This window comes from Pongo pygmaeus, chromosome 13 (assembly GCF_028885625.2).
Source record: "Pongo pygmaeus isolate AG05252 chromosome 13, NHGRI_mPonPyg2-v2.0_pri, whole genome shotgun sequence".
Taxonomy (NCBI): Eukaryota; Metazoa; Chordata; class Mammalia; order Primates; family Hominidae; genus Pongo; species Pongo pygmaeus.
Window position 1 is genome coordinate 53,338,560 of NC_072386.2, and position 13,299 is coordinate 53,351,858.

General features: G+C 43.6%; 2 protein-coding genes across 9 annotated transcripts in view; one reads left to right on the forward strand and one right to left on the reverse strand.

Annotated features, from left to right (window-relative positions):
• SPATA6L (spermatogenesis associated 6 like) overlaps window positions 1-13,299 on the forward strand; it is a 157,493-nt gene that overhangs the window by 142,998 nt on the left and 1,196 nt on the right. The window lies entirely within an intron of this gene.
• Window positions 1-13,299, reverse strand: part of SLC1A1 (solute carrier family 1 member 1) — a 92,419-nt gene that overhangs the window by 63,698 nt on the left and 15,422 nt on the right. The gene's annotated exons all lie outside the window — the stretch shown is intronic.

Here is a 13,299-nt window from a genome sequence, read left to right on the forward strand (position 1 = left end):
GAGTTGGAATAGAGCATGAGGCCTCCATCACCACAGATTCTAAACAAATGAAAGATGTCTACAGAGGGAGAGCACAAAGATTTAAAAACCATGCTGTAGGCCAGGCGCAGTGGCTCACGTGTGTAATCCCAGCTATTAGGGAAGCTGAAGTGGGATGATCGCTTGAGCTCAGGCTGCTGAGGCTTCAGTGAGCTGAGATCATGCCACTGCACTCCAGCCTGGGTGACAGAGTGAGACCCTGTCTCAACAAAAACAAAAACAAAAACAAAAACATGCAGTAGAAGAACCTTTTCACCACTCAAGGAAATAACACCTCCTTGGTCATCTGTCCTAAAATCAAAAAAAGTAAGGACTTCATTCTTTTTTTTTTTTTTTGAGATGGAGTATCGCTCTGTCACCTAGGCTGGAGTGCAATGGTGAGATCTCGGCTCACTGCAACCTCCGCTTCCCAGGTTCAGCAATTCTCCTGCCTCAGCCTCCTGAGTAGCTGGGATTACAGACACCCACCACCACGCTTGGCTAAGTTTTTCATTATTTTTTTTATTTTTAGTAGAGATGGAGTTTCCCCATGTTGGCCAGGCTGGTCTTGAACTCCTGACCTCAAGTGATCCACCTGTCTCAGCCTCCCAAAGTGCTGGGATTACAGGTGTGAGCCACCATGCTCGGCTACAACTTCATTCTTAAAGATAGAGTTGAAATACATTTCAACAGCTTTCAGTTGACATCAAAGACTGCAAACGTACAAGGCTACAGTGATCAGGGCAGAAGTGAGGGAAGCAGGCCCATGGGTCTCTGCTGGTCCTGATATCTCTGCCAAGCCCCATGACATGAAAGTGAGAGTCCATGGTGGCCTTGTCTCCTGAATTTTTAAAGAGAAACTAAAAATCTAGGTCTTTGTGTGAGACCACCCAATTTTTAAAATGTTAACAAAAGCTAAAAACAATTGTTAAATTCTGTGAGCTCAGCCCAAATACCTCTGCAAGCCAACTTCCTCCTGGCTGTCATCTTTCATTCTGGTACACAATAACAGAAGAGGGAAGGTGACCAGTGTTCAGCCGAAAGCAAATATCACAGCAATCAGGAAATGAGCATGTGGAACACAAGAAGCCTCCCGTGGTCTTGAGTCAATCTTACAAATGTTTTCTGGGTGACTTCTTTGTGCCAGCACCACAGGAGGTGCTATGTTGTGAGGTCAAAGAGAGGACGCTGCTCCTGCCACTGAGAAATTGTATTCTAGTAGGCAGGACAAGACAGAAGACAAGAGAACAAGCTAGTCTATACGAATGGCCACCTCAAAGTTGTAGGAGTTCAGAGCTACCCTTGAAATTCACATTAGGTGAGATTAAGAAAGAATTTTAGATGAACCTTGGATGTGAGAGTGAGAAGGAATTCACTAGGCGGGGACTACTGAGGACGGTGGAGAGTGGAGAGAACACCTAAAGACAGAGGGGCAGGGGAAGAAGAAACTAACGTGTCAGGTGCCTATGGCCCAAACACTTTTATAATACATTATTTTACTTAATCATCTAATCTAAAAAGCCTGTTATTTACAGATAAAGACAATAATGTAACACAGGTTAGGAAACTTGTCCAAAGTCACATGGCCAGCTTCAATATCCAGTTCTGTTGGACACCAAAGTTCTGTTTCTTCCATAAAGAGGTGATAAGAGTGTGTTCAGTCAGTAGTTTGGCTGGTGCTTGAGGGGTGGTTTAGAGAACCAAGACTAGGAAATCACTTGGGGCACATCATGAAAGGCCTTGAATGCCAGGGAGGAGAATTTATACTTCTCTGACCCTAAGTTCCCTTCCATGTAATGGGTTCATTGTGAGGATAAAATGAGATCAACCATATGTTAAACTATAATATACAAAGATTAGTTATTAAGGATAATGAATAGTCATTGAACATGTTTGTGTAAAAGCCAGCCTAGATTGGAGAAAAGCCTGGTTAAAATGTCTAGAATGGATTAGCATAGGGAGATCAGGCAGTTGACAGCTGTTTATAGGCAGGAAAGTGAAGCCCATGGGATTGGAAGATGGGAAGAAACTTCATCAGGAGTGGGATAGATGGAAGGCAAGAGAAGAGTAAGAATCCCAGATCCATAGTTTGGGTTGGGTAAAGGTTTGATGAGATGATAAGGGTGGTTTATTTCAGACTTTGGGTAAAAGGGAGTATGAATCAGTTCATTAATTCATCTTGTTTCCCAGAGAGCAAAAAAAGATCAAGAGAAGCCATTCTGGCTCTGCCACATCCCCACAGCCAGCCCTGTTTTATTTCAACTGCTTGCTCAAATTAAACTCACCACACTGGAGTGCAATCTGCCAGGAGCCAGCTGGGGTGTATTGTGTTCAGTTGTTCAAATGTTCAGGCCCGTTCTAGGTAAGTTCATGCTGGTGTTTCTTGGAGGGATGCCTAGGGTGAAGGGCTGAGCTCTGAAGTCAGAATGATCTGTTTTAGAACCTGGCTCTTTCATAGATTATAGGTCACTTTCTCTTTCTTTATGGCAACTCACAAAAGGGGAACCAGGAAAGCTCCTGTACCAATGTGGCTCTCTAACAGGATCTGGAACTGAAGACTAATTATTTGGACGTGGCTTACACTCAAAAGGACATTTTGAAGTGGTTGAAGAGGAGAAACTTTCCTAACAACTTGTTCAAAGACTCTTTTACTCCAGGGAACATATCTAACTGGGAAGAGGGTGGAGGATCTAGTGCCTTGTCCCATACTGGAAACACACAGGACAGAAGCCTCTACAACACAGCCTGGCCTTTGGAGGAAGGTAGGAGGTTCTGACTCAGCAGCCAGCTGTGAGAGGTGGAAGAGGACCCTTGATCTGGGCTAGCAAGGGTTCAGTCCTGCTGGAAAGATGACTGTTTTACCAAGAGAATACTGAATCCCAGAGAAAGAAGTCTCAGACTGCAGTACTCTAGGAGTGAAACCAGTTGGATGTCTAGAGGAACTCAGCCAGCTGGATAAGTTCTCATCTCTCCACCTTTGACATTGTGCTTTACACGATGTTGATGTTCATCAAGGGTTTGTCTTCCACCCTCTTCTTGAGCAGCACACTCTCCCACAGGGATCCCATCTGCTTTTATAGCTTCCATTTCCATCTCTATCTGTTGCCTCATGCTGTTTCCTCAGTGACAAACTCAATATACAATTACCTGCTGGGACTCTACCTGGATACCTGCACATGAGACCCAACAAAGGAAAAATAAACTTATCTATCCTCCCTTTAGAAACCTCAGACTTTTCATCCTGGGTCCCCTGGCAGTTTAAAAATAGGCCTATAGAATATTTGATACTCTTCCCATCAGAAAATGGAGGCTCTGTCCCTGTCTCTTGAAGCTGGGTTGGCCTTTGTGATCACCTTGATAGACAAAATGCAGCAGTAGTGAGGCTATGTGAAATCTGAGATAGGTTAGAAGAGGCCAGCATCTGATTAGTTTTCTTCTTGGGACACTCACTTTGAAGCCCTGAAGCATCATGTAAGACCAGCTGCCTTGAAGCTGCCATGCTGGAGAGGCAACATGGGAAAACCAGAGCAAGAGGGAGGATAGTGGGGGTGGGAGTTGGGGGGAGAGAGAGAGAGAGTCAGCGAGAAAAGGGATACGGGAGCCCCAGCTGCTTGAATCCTTCCAGCCCAGTCAGAAGACAAGTGAGTGATGGCCTTTACATGATCCCAGCCCCAGCCACCAGCTCCCTGCAATCACAAAAGAGAACTGTGAGCAATAATGATATGGTCATTATTATTTTAAGCCGCTAAATTTGGGGGTGATTCGTTACCTAGAAATAGATACCCCTAAATTGTGTTTTTATTTGCAAACATTTTTGGAGGGCTTACCATGTACCAGATCTTGGGCTAAATATAATTAACTCTGATCTCCACAACAACTCTATGAGGTAACTTCATTTTCAGGTGAGAAACTGAGGCACAAGCAAATGAAATAACTTGTCTAAGACCCCACAGCAAATAACTGATGCAGCAGATATATTGAAGCAGTTTGGGTCCGAAGTGGTACACTTTTGGAACATTCCAACTGACTCTGTGTCCCATGCCACATACCAAGTTCTGCTGATGTTATTGGCCAAATAACTCTCAAATTCATTTATTTCCCTTCTACCCTCTGACACTGTCTTGGTTCAGGACTGCTGCATTTCTCACCAAGCCTACTTCATCAACTTCCTAAAACTCTTTCTGCATACAATCTTGTCTCTGCCAATTCATTCTGCAAACTAAGTCAGAGCTATCTTTCCAGGATGCAAATCTGGCGGAGTCACTCTCCAGCTTAAAGCCCCTACAGTGGTTCCCTAACATAGGGTGGCACGCAAGCTCCCTGACTCACCCTAGCCCCAGCCCCAACCCCAACCATGCCCACTGTGTCAGTTCTGCCCTGCGCTCATGTCTTTGAGCCTTTATTTATTGCTCCCTCTGCTCTCTCATTTATCTGATTACCATTTCAGCGACTTCAAAACTCAGCCCAAGCGTATTTGGAAAGCCTTCCCAACCTCCTTCATGATCCATGTGCGTCCCCAAGCCAGATAACCGGGGAGGCTCTGGCTGGCCGTGTGGATATTATCTTAAGATGTTAGTGAACCTTCCATGCCCAACGATACCCAAAACAATTAGGTCAGATATCCTCAATGGGAATGAGTGGCATCAGGCCACTCAAGGTTTTGCTCTTTGCAGGGATGAGAACTCAGTAGAAAACAGGAATTCCCCACCAGCAAACTCAGACCCACTCTTGCAAATGCTGGACATGTATGCACCAACTGACTCTTAAGGGGATGTTTGTATGTGTGTGTACATGTGTTGATCATACAATAAAATTGAATATTTTAGTGTACAGTTCTATGGTTAACATGTTAAAATTCTTATAGCCACCATCAAAATTAGAATATAGAACAGTTCCATCATGCCAAAGAGCTCTCTCATGCTACATCTTTGTAGTCACACCCTTTCTCCATTCCTAATCTCTAGCAACCACTAGTCTGTCTTCCATCACTATGGTTTTGTCTTTTTGAGGCTATCATGCAGATGGAATCATATTCTATGTAAGTTTTGAGACTGGTTTTTTCACTGACTATAATGCCTCTAAGATTCATCTGAGTTTTGTACGTATCAATGGTATGTTCCTTTCTCTTGCTGAATGGATCACGTTTTATGGATAGACTGTAGTTTGTTTATTTACTTATTGAAGAATATTTGAGTTGTCTCCCATTTTGATTGATTATGCAGAGTTCTGCTATAAACATTCACATACGGATTTTTGTGTGAACGTGTTTTCCTTTCTCTAGGACCTATACACAGGAGTGGGACTGCTGTGCCATATCATAAAGCTGTATTTAAGGTGATAAGAAAGTGCCAAATTGTTTTTTAGAGTGGCTGTACCATTTTATATTCCCATATCAGCAATGTTTAATAGTACCAGTTGCTCCGCATCCTCATCAGCACTTGGTATTGTATTTTTTTTTAGCCACTCTAATAGGTATTTACTGGCATCTTATTGTGGTTTTAATTCACTTTTCCCTAACGGCCAACAATGCTGAACATCTTTTCATGTGTTTATTTGCCATCAGTATACCCTCTTCAGTGAAGTGTCTGTTCAGGTTTTGCCTATTTTTAAAGTTTGATCATTTGTTTTCTTATTACTTAGTTTTGAGAGTTTCTTTATATGTTCTGGATATAAATTTAGACAAGTTGGATATGTGATCTGCAATTCTTTTCTCCCAGTCTGTAACTTGTTTGTTCATTCTCTTAAGTGCCTTTTGGAGAGAAAGAGATTTATTTTTTAAAGTCCAACTTACCAGTTTTTTTCTTTTATGAATTGTGCTTTGGCATCTAAGATCTCTTTGCCTAACTCTGGCTCATGTAGATTTTACCCCTATGTTTTCTTCTAAAAGTCTTATATCTTACTCTTTTCCTTTTGGAGTTAATTTTTGAATGTAATGTGATTTTAGGTTGAGGTTCATTTTTTTTTTCTGCATATGATGTCTAGTTGTTCCAATACCATTTGTTGGAAAGACTATACTTTCCTCTTTGAATAGCTTTTGAACCTTTGTCAAAAATCAACTGGAGGGCCAGGTACAGTGGCTCACACCTGCAATCTCAGCACTTTGAGAGTCTGAAGCAGGAGGACTGCTTGAGCCCAGGAGTTCAAGGCTGCAATGAGCTACAGTCATGCTGCTGCACTCCAACATGGGAGACAGAGTGAGACCCTGTCTCAATTTAAAAAAAAAAAAAAGACCAGCTGGGCATATTTCTATGGGTCTATTTCTGGAGTCTCTGTTCTGCTTCATTGCTCTATTAGGTTGGTGCAAAAGTAATTGCAGTTTCTGCCATGTCTCCTTTTCACCAATATTACACTTGATATCTTGATAACCATACTGAAATAAGATAGGATGATTCCTCCAACTTGCTTCTTTTTCAAAATTATTTTAGCTCTTCTAATGCCTTTGTCTTTCCATATGAATTTTATTTTTTGTTTGTTTTTTTTGGAGACAGGATCTCACTCTGTTACCCAGGCTTGAGTGCAGTGGCGTGATCATGGCTCACTGCAGCTTCGATCTCCCGGGCTCAAGCAATCCTCCCACCTCAGCCTACCAGGTAGCTGGGACTACAGGCGCATGCCATCATGCCTGGCTAAGTTTTGTATTTTTTTGTAGAGACGGAGTTTTGCCATGTTGCCCAAGATGGTGTTCAATTCCTGAGCTCAAGCAATCTGCCCGCCTCAGCCTCCCAAAGTGCTGGGATTACAGGTGTGAGCCACCGCACCCTGCCTCCATATGAATTTTAGAATCAGCTTGTCTGATATATCTACAAAAATCCCTGCTGGGATTTAGATCAGAATTGCATTAAATCTATACATCAATTATGGGAGAACTGACATCATTAGTATGTTGAGTCATCCAATCCATGAACAACTTATGTCTCTCCATTTACTTTGGCATTAAATGATTTCTTTCATCAGTGTTTTATAATTGTCAGAGTATAGATCCTATATATATTTTGTTAGTTACATACCTAATCCTTACTTTTTGAAGCTATGACACACAATGTATTTCAATTTCCATTTTCAGTTATACATTGTTAGCATATAGAAATAGCAAGTGATTTTTGTGTGTTAACCTTGTATCTTGCAGCCCTGCTAAAATCACTTATATTAGTCTTAAAATTTATTTTGTAATTTCTTGGGATTTCCTATGTAGAAAATCATGCCATCTGTGAACAGGGACAGTTTTATTTCTTTCTTTTCAATATGCCTTTTATTTCTTTTTCTTGCCTTGTTGCACTGGCTCAGGCTTCCAGTGAGATATTCAAAAGAAATGGTGAGAATGGACAGCTTTGCCTTATTCCTGCTCTTAGGGGGAAAGCATTCAGACTTTCAGCGTTAAATATAAGCTGTTGTGTAGTGTGTGTGTGTGTGTGTGTGTGTGTGTGTGTGTGTAGAATTCTTAAGAATTTAAGGCAAAACATGCTTAATTTTTCTCCTCCTCTGCTATGGTATGAATGTGTATGTCCTCCTTCAAATTCATATTTTGAAACCTAATCATCAATGTGATGGTGTTAGAAGGTGGGGCCCTTGAGAGGTGATTAGGTCATGAGGGCAGAGCCCTCCTGAATGGGATTAGTGCCTTTATGAAAGAGTCCCAGATTGCTGCCTTGCCACTTCCACTGTGTGAGGAAACAGCTAGAAGGCATCATTCATGAGCCAGAAAGTGGGCCCTCAGCAGACACGGAATCTAATGGCACCTTGATCTTGGACATCCTGGCCTCCAGAACTGTAAGAAATAAATGTCTGTTGTTTATAAGGTACGTAGTCTGTGGGAAGTTGTTACAGCAGCCAGAACAGACTATGACACCCTCTCTCAGCTTTTAAAGTGATTTCTGTCTCAATTCCATCAATTTCAAACCATGTGGTTAATAACTAAACGACTTCCTGACTTTTGTAACTATGAATGCAATAAAATTTAACTTATGAGTGTTGTATTGATTGCTTTCAGGAAATAGCTCAAGAACATAACAGATAAAAGGCAGGTTTGTTGCTCTTGTTAAGGGACAGTATCCCTTGTCCCTGCAGTGAACAGCACACCTTCTAACTCTCAATTTGTTTACGGTGGAGCTGAAGCCCTAAGTAGTCCAGAAGCTTGGGGGAACATGGTAGGATGAGGGAGCGACCCTGGTCTAGCCAATCAGATCACCATATTCCTTTGGTCCCAAGACTATATTGAGGAATGGAGCTCTGACTCAGGGCTGAGTTAGCCTAAGGCTAAGGCCATGGAGTCTTGTTTGAACTAATAGGGATCAGAAACTTTATTTCTCCTGCTGGGTGTGGAACTGGGAAAAAGAAACCTTGACCTGTGCTGGCAGCTGTATCACCACCAGGGAAGAGTCTTGCTTGGGAGTGAAAATGACACAGGTGTAAAGAGACTATATGTAAAGAGAGAACAGGTCCAGATGATATTAAACCCCTGTACTGGAAGCCAGGTACTGTTTGTAGACTCTTATGGTATCTGAGCCATAAATTTTATATGTCACCCCCGCCTCCTTCCACCTTTCTGGATTAAGCCTGTTTGAACTGGATTTTCTGTTGCTTACAATTAGAAGAGTCCTAAAGTATAGTGGGGAGAGAGAGAAGCTGCCACTGGTATTCTAGGTGCCTTTTCCACCAGCCACATTTGCCCTCCTTGCATGGAAGAAAGGCTGGTAGATGTAGGGGCAATGCTCTCTAGATGTGGAGGCCTAGGGCTAGGCTTGTGTGAGCAGCAGGAGATGGTCCTGCTGGTATATAGCTAGAGGCTGTGGGAACCATTCTTACCTCTCATTTCCCATAATGCCCTTAAGCAGCAGCCACCAGTATCACCAGATGTCATCAAAATAGACTGGGCGCAGTGGCTCATGCCTGTAATCCCAGAACTTTGGGAGGCCGAGGTGGGTGGATCACTTGAGGTCAGGAGTTTGAGACCAGCCTGGCCAACATAGCAAAATCCCATTTATACTAAAAATGAAAAAATTAGCCAGGCATGTTGGCACATGCCTGTAATCCCAGCTACTCAGAAGGCTGAGGCAAGAGAATTGCTTGAACCTGGGAGGCAGAGGTTGCAGTGAGCCGAGATCATACCACTGCACTCCAGCCTGGGGGACAGAGCAAGATTCCATCTCAGTAAATAAATAATAATTTCCCTGCCATCAATCCTAGACTTTGTATCTTTTCAACACTTCTTGATGTCCCGAGAAAACCTTTCAGCATGGCACTTCATGCCATATGGCTCTGTGCTGATCACTCTCCATTTGCCCTCCAATTCACCCTCTGTCTGTCTTTGTCCTGCTCTGTGCACTGGGAGGGCTGATTCGGGGTTCCTTGCCTCTGGTTTTGGCTGGGTTTAGCAAATGAGAGGCAGTAGCTATAGATCTTAATGGTAGAAAGAGACAGAGGTTGGGTTTTTTTTTATTTTCTCCCGCCCTCCCTGCCTGTGTTCCTCTGCAGCCACGTAGGCCCTGCCTTTTGGTCCCTGCCACAACTCAGCCCCCACTGTACTGTGGAAACCCCATCACCCTCCCTTGTCTGTTCAGGCCTAGATGAGCTAATAGCTTCCCAGTTATTCAACCCTGGGTGCCTCACCATCCCTTGCTGATTCCTTTTACCCTGCTGAACTCTATAAATAGTCCCTTGATTCAATTCTGCTCAGTGAAACCCTTTTGAGTCTGCTTCCTGCCAGGTCCCTAACCAATACAGGTCTGCATGTCCTTCTCACCCCCAATCCCAGCAGACCCAGTCACAGCAAACTCCATGCTATTTCTTAAAGATGCTCCATGCTTTTTTGCTTTCACACTCTTGTTCACACAGATCGCCCTCCCTTGAAAGCCCTTTGCCACTATCTGTGCCTAATAAACTCCTACCCACCCCTTAAAGCCTAGTTAAAAAGCCACCTCCTCCAGAAAGCCTTTCCTAGGCTCTCTTCTCAGGTGGAAGGAATCTCTCCTCTGGATCCTACTCAGTTTTATCTGAATTTCTATTACACCCTCAGACAGGTCTAATTCGTGCTCTCCTTCCCTTTTATCTGAAGCTCCCAAGGCAGAAGCATTTGTCTGCTCATTCCTGTACCCCACCGCCCCTGGCATCAAGCTTGACACACTGTAGGTGTTTGATTGACACCTGCTGCTTTGAGCCGAACCAGGACTGCATTTTAATTGCTATTTAATGCACATGCCCAGGAAGCCACTGCACTTTCTACCCTTTGCTCATCAAACCTGATTATGAAAGGCAGGAGAAAATCACTGAGGGAGGATGTCATGAGCAAAGCATGAAAACTGGGCCACAGGAATGTGAATGAATTTATTGTCTCAGGGCCATCGAACCCAGAAGTGTGTCATAAACAGTCTCTCCAGTAACTCCTGACTTGTGAGATGTTCTCCTTTTACAATGGCTGTGGTGCTATACACATGACAGTTCAAGTGCCCAGCTCCTCACCTGGGGATGCCTCCTGGGGATGGAGTCTTAGGAGTCCTTTGGGCTCAAGTGAGGGTGAGCTTAGTTGGGAAAGTTAGGACCAGCCCACAGGAATCTAGTCTCTCGAGCAAACATCCAACTGGCTTAGAGCCCAGCAGGTGGGTGAATCTATCAGTCTCGGAACAACCAGACTCTCACTCTCCCACAGGTGTATCAGTCCCATGCATGTGTGCTTGGATTATTTCCCGAGATACATATCTATGACGTGACTTGTGGATTCCAAAGTCTTGCATTTTCTACCTGTGGTTGACTCTCTTTATTCTACTTTTTTCCTCTAAAAGTGGTTTGTTTGCTAATCTCATGGGTGATTCTACCTATCATCTTGTTTGCATTCCTGTGAAAACCCTTTATCTATCCCACGGTCACGTTCCACTCTTTCCCTTCCTCAGTATCAGGGCAAATATTTGACTTCCAAGCCACTGATGGAATTTCTGTCCCTTGGCTCAGACTTGTACGGTTTCGAGAGGCCCTGGAATCCTCTGCTTGAAGGGTACACCTTTTCCTCCAGTTTAACTAACATCACGTGTCCCAGATCACTGCCTCTTTACAATAGCCAGTTTCACATGCCTGTAAACACCTTCTTGGTTCACTACACAATCTTAGGAAGCCATCTCCCTGTGTGTAAATAATATCTGACCATCTCTCCTGCAGCAGGTTTTAGTCAGGTGCAACTTAAGATCAGATTGACCTCTGGGAGAAAGAAGGTGGCCCATCAGCCTGGATTTTCTAAACCTGCCACAAGCCTGGAACTCCTGGATGAACCCTGAACCCAGAATGCTAAGTCTAAGTACCTGGGTCTCCAGGACACTCTTCAGCCCATTCCTTAGGTCTGCTTACAAAACTTGTGTCATCTTAATGCTCTTCCTCGTGACTCCCAACCATGCTGCCTGCCTGCTAACTGTTCACCCTTCTCTCTTAACATTCGTAGAGCTGTAACTTTCCCCACTCCCAGAAGGACCACAGAAACATTTACTTTTATCTTTAAGTGAGTTAAGACATATTTAAAGAATTTAAGACACAATAACAAACATTCATAAGGCACTTTATGATTTCAAAAGTAACTCCATGTGGATCAGCTCATTTAATAACAATAGTGGATTAGATTAAAGGTCCAGAAATGACTGTGAATGCATCTGGGATGACCACCAGAGACCAAAAAAATCAAACATGGTGAGTATAATCTTTGCACAGTAACACTTGAGGATTTTGTTTACTCTCGGAATCTATTTTTTTTTTTTTTTTTGAGACAGAGTCTTGCTGTGTTGCCCAGGCTGGAGTGCAGTGGCGCCACCTTGGCCCACTGCAAGGTCCACCTCCCGGGTTCATGCCATTCTCCTGCCTCAGCCTCCTGAGTGGCTGGGACTACAGGCGCCCACCACCATGCTCAGCTAATATTTTTTTTGTATTTTTAATAGAGAGGGGGTTTCACCGTGTTAGCCAGGATGGTCTCCATCTCCTAACCTCGTGATTCATCCACCTTGGCCTCCCAAAGTGCTGGGATTACAGGCGTGAGCCACCGCACCCGGCCTACTCTTGGAATCTTTTATTATATGTTTGTAGGAATCTTCAGCCCCCTTAGTACTGCCCTCATGGAAAACAGATGTTCCCTGGGAAATGAGGGGAGGTTCTAAGAGGGGACAGAGAATCTAAGAAAGAATTACTGGCTGCATACTCCACATACTGCGATCTGCCAGCCCTTTTCCCTGGTACACAGGGCCCTGAATAGGCTTCAGGAAGCCTACACAAGCTCAGTGATGAGCACCGATTAGATAACTTCAGGGTTCTAGATCTCAGGTGCAGTAAGTCCAGTCTTTTGCAGTTATTGACTTGAGGTTAAAAAAGCAACCAAGCATTACTCAATTATTTCCACTTAAGCAAAAGTAGATGTAGATTTCTATTTTTTTTTCCAAAATAAATAAGCTAGTTGGAGATTATTAGAAAATACCAATATTCAATGCAGATGTTAAACCAGATACAGAGGAGACCCAGGCATGCTATTTAAGGTTATGGTTTCTGAATTGGCAACAAGATCTTTTCTTAGGTTATATCAATTTACTTAACATGGAACAGCATATTTCAGGCCTTTTCCACTTAATAACAAAAGCCATCTGTACACAAAACCCAAACACAACCATATAGCATTATATGTAAAATGTGCAAATGTACTTTAAAATGCAAGTTATTCTAAAGCACTTGCAGGACAGAATTTCATAGTAATTTGGCCGGGCATGATGGCTCATGCCTGTAATCCCAGCACTTTGGGAGGCTGAGGCAGGTGGATCACTTAAGGTCATGAGTTCTAGACCAGCCTGGCTAACATGGCGAAACCCCGTCTCCACTACAAATACAAAAATTAAGTCAGACGGCGGGCGCCTGTAATCCCAGCAATTTAGGAGGCAGAGGTGAGTGGATCACTTGAGGTCAGGAGTTCAAGACCAGCCTGGCCAACATGGCGAAACCCCCTCTCTACTAAAAACATACAAAAATTAGCCAGGCATGGTGGTGGGCACCTGTAATCCCAGCTACTTGGGAGGCTGAGGCAGGAGAATCGCTTGAACTCAGAAGGCAGAGGTTGCAGTGAGCTGAGTTGGTGCCACTGCACTCCATTCTGGGTGACAGAGACTCTCCATCTCAAAAAAATAAAAGTACAAAAATTAGCTGGGCGTGGTGGCACATGCCTATAATCCCAGCTACTCGGGAGGCTGAGGCAGCAGAATTGCTTGAACCCAGGAGGCGAAGGTTGAATGAGCCAAGATCATGCCACTGCCCTCCAGCCTGGCTAACAGT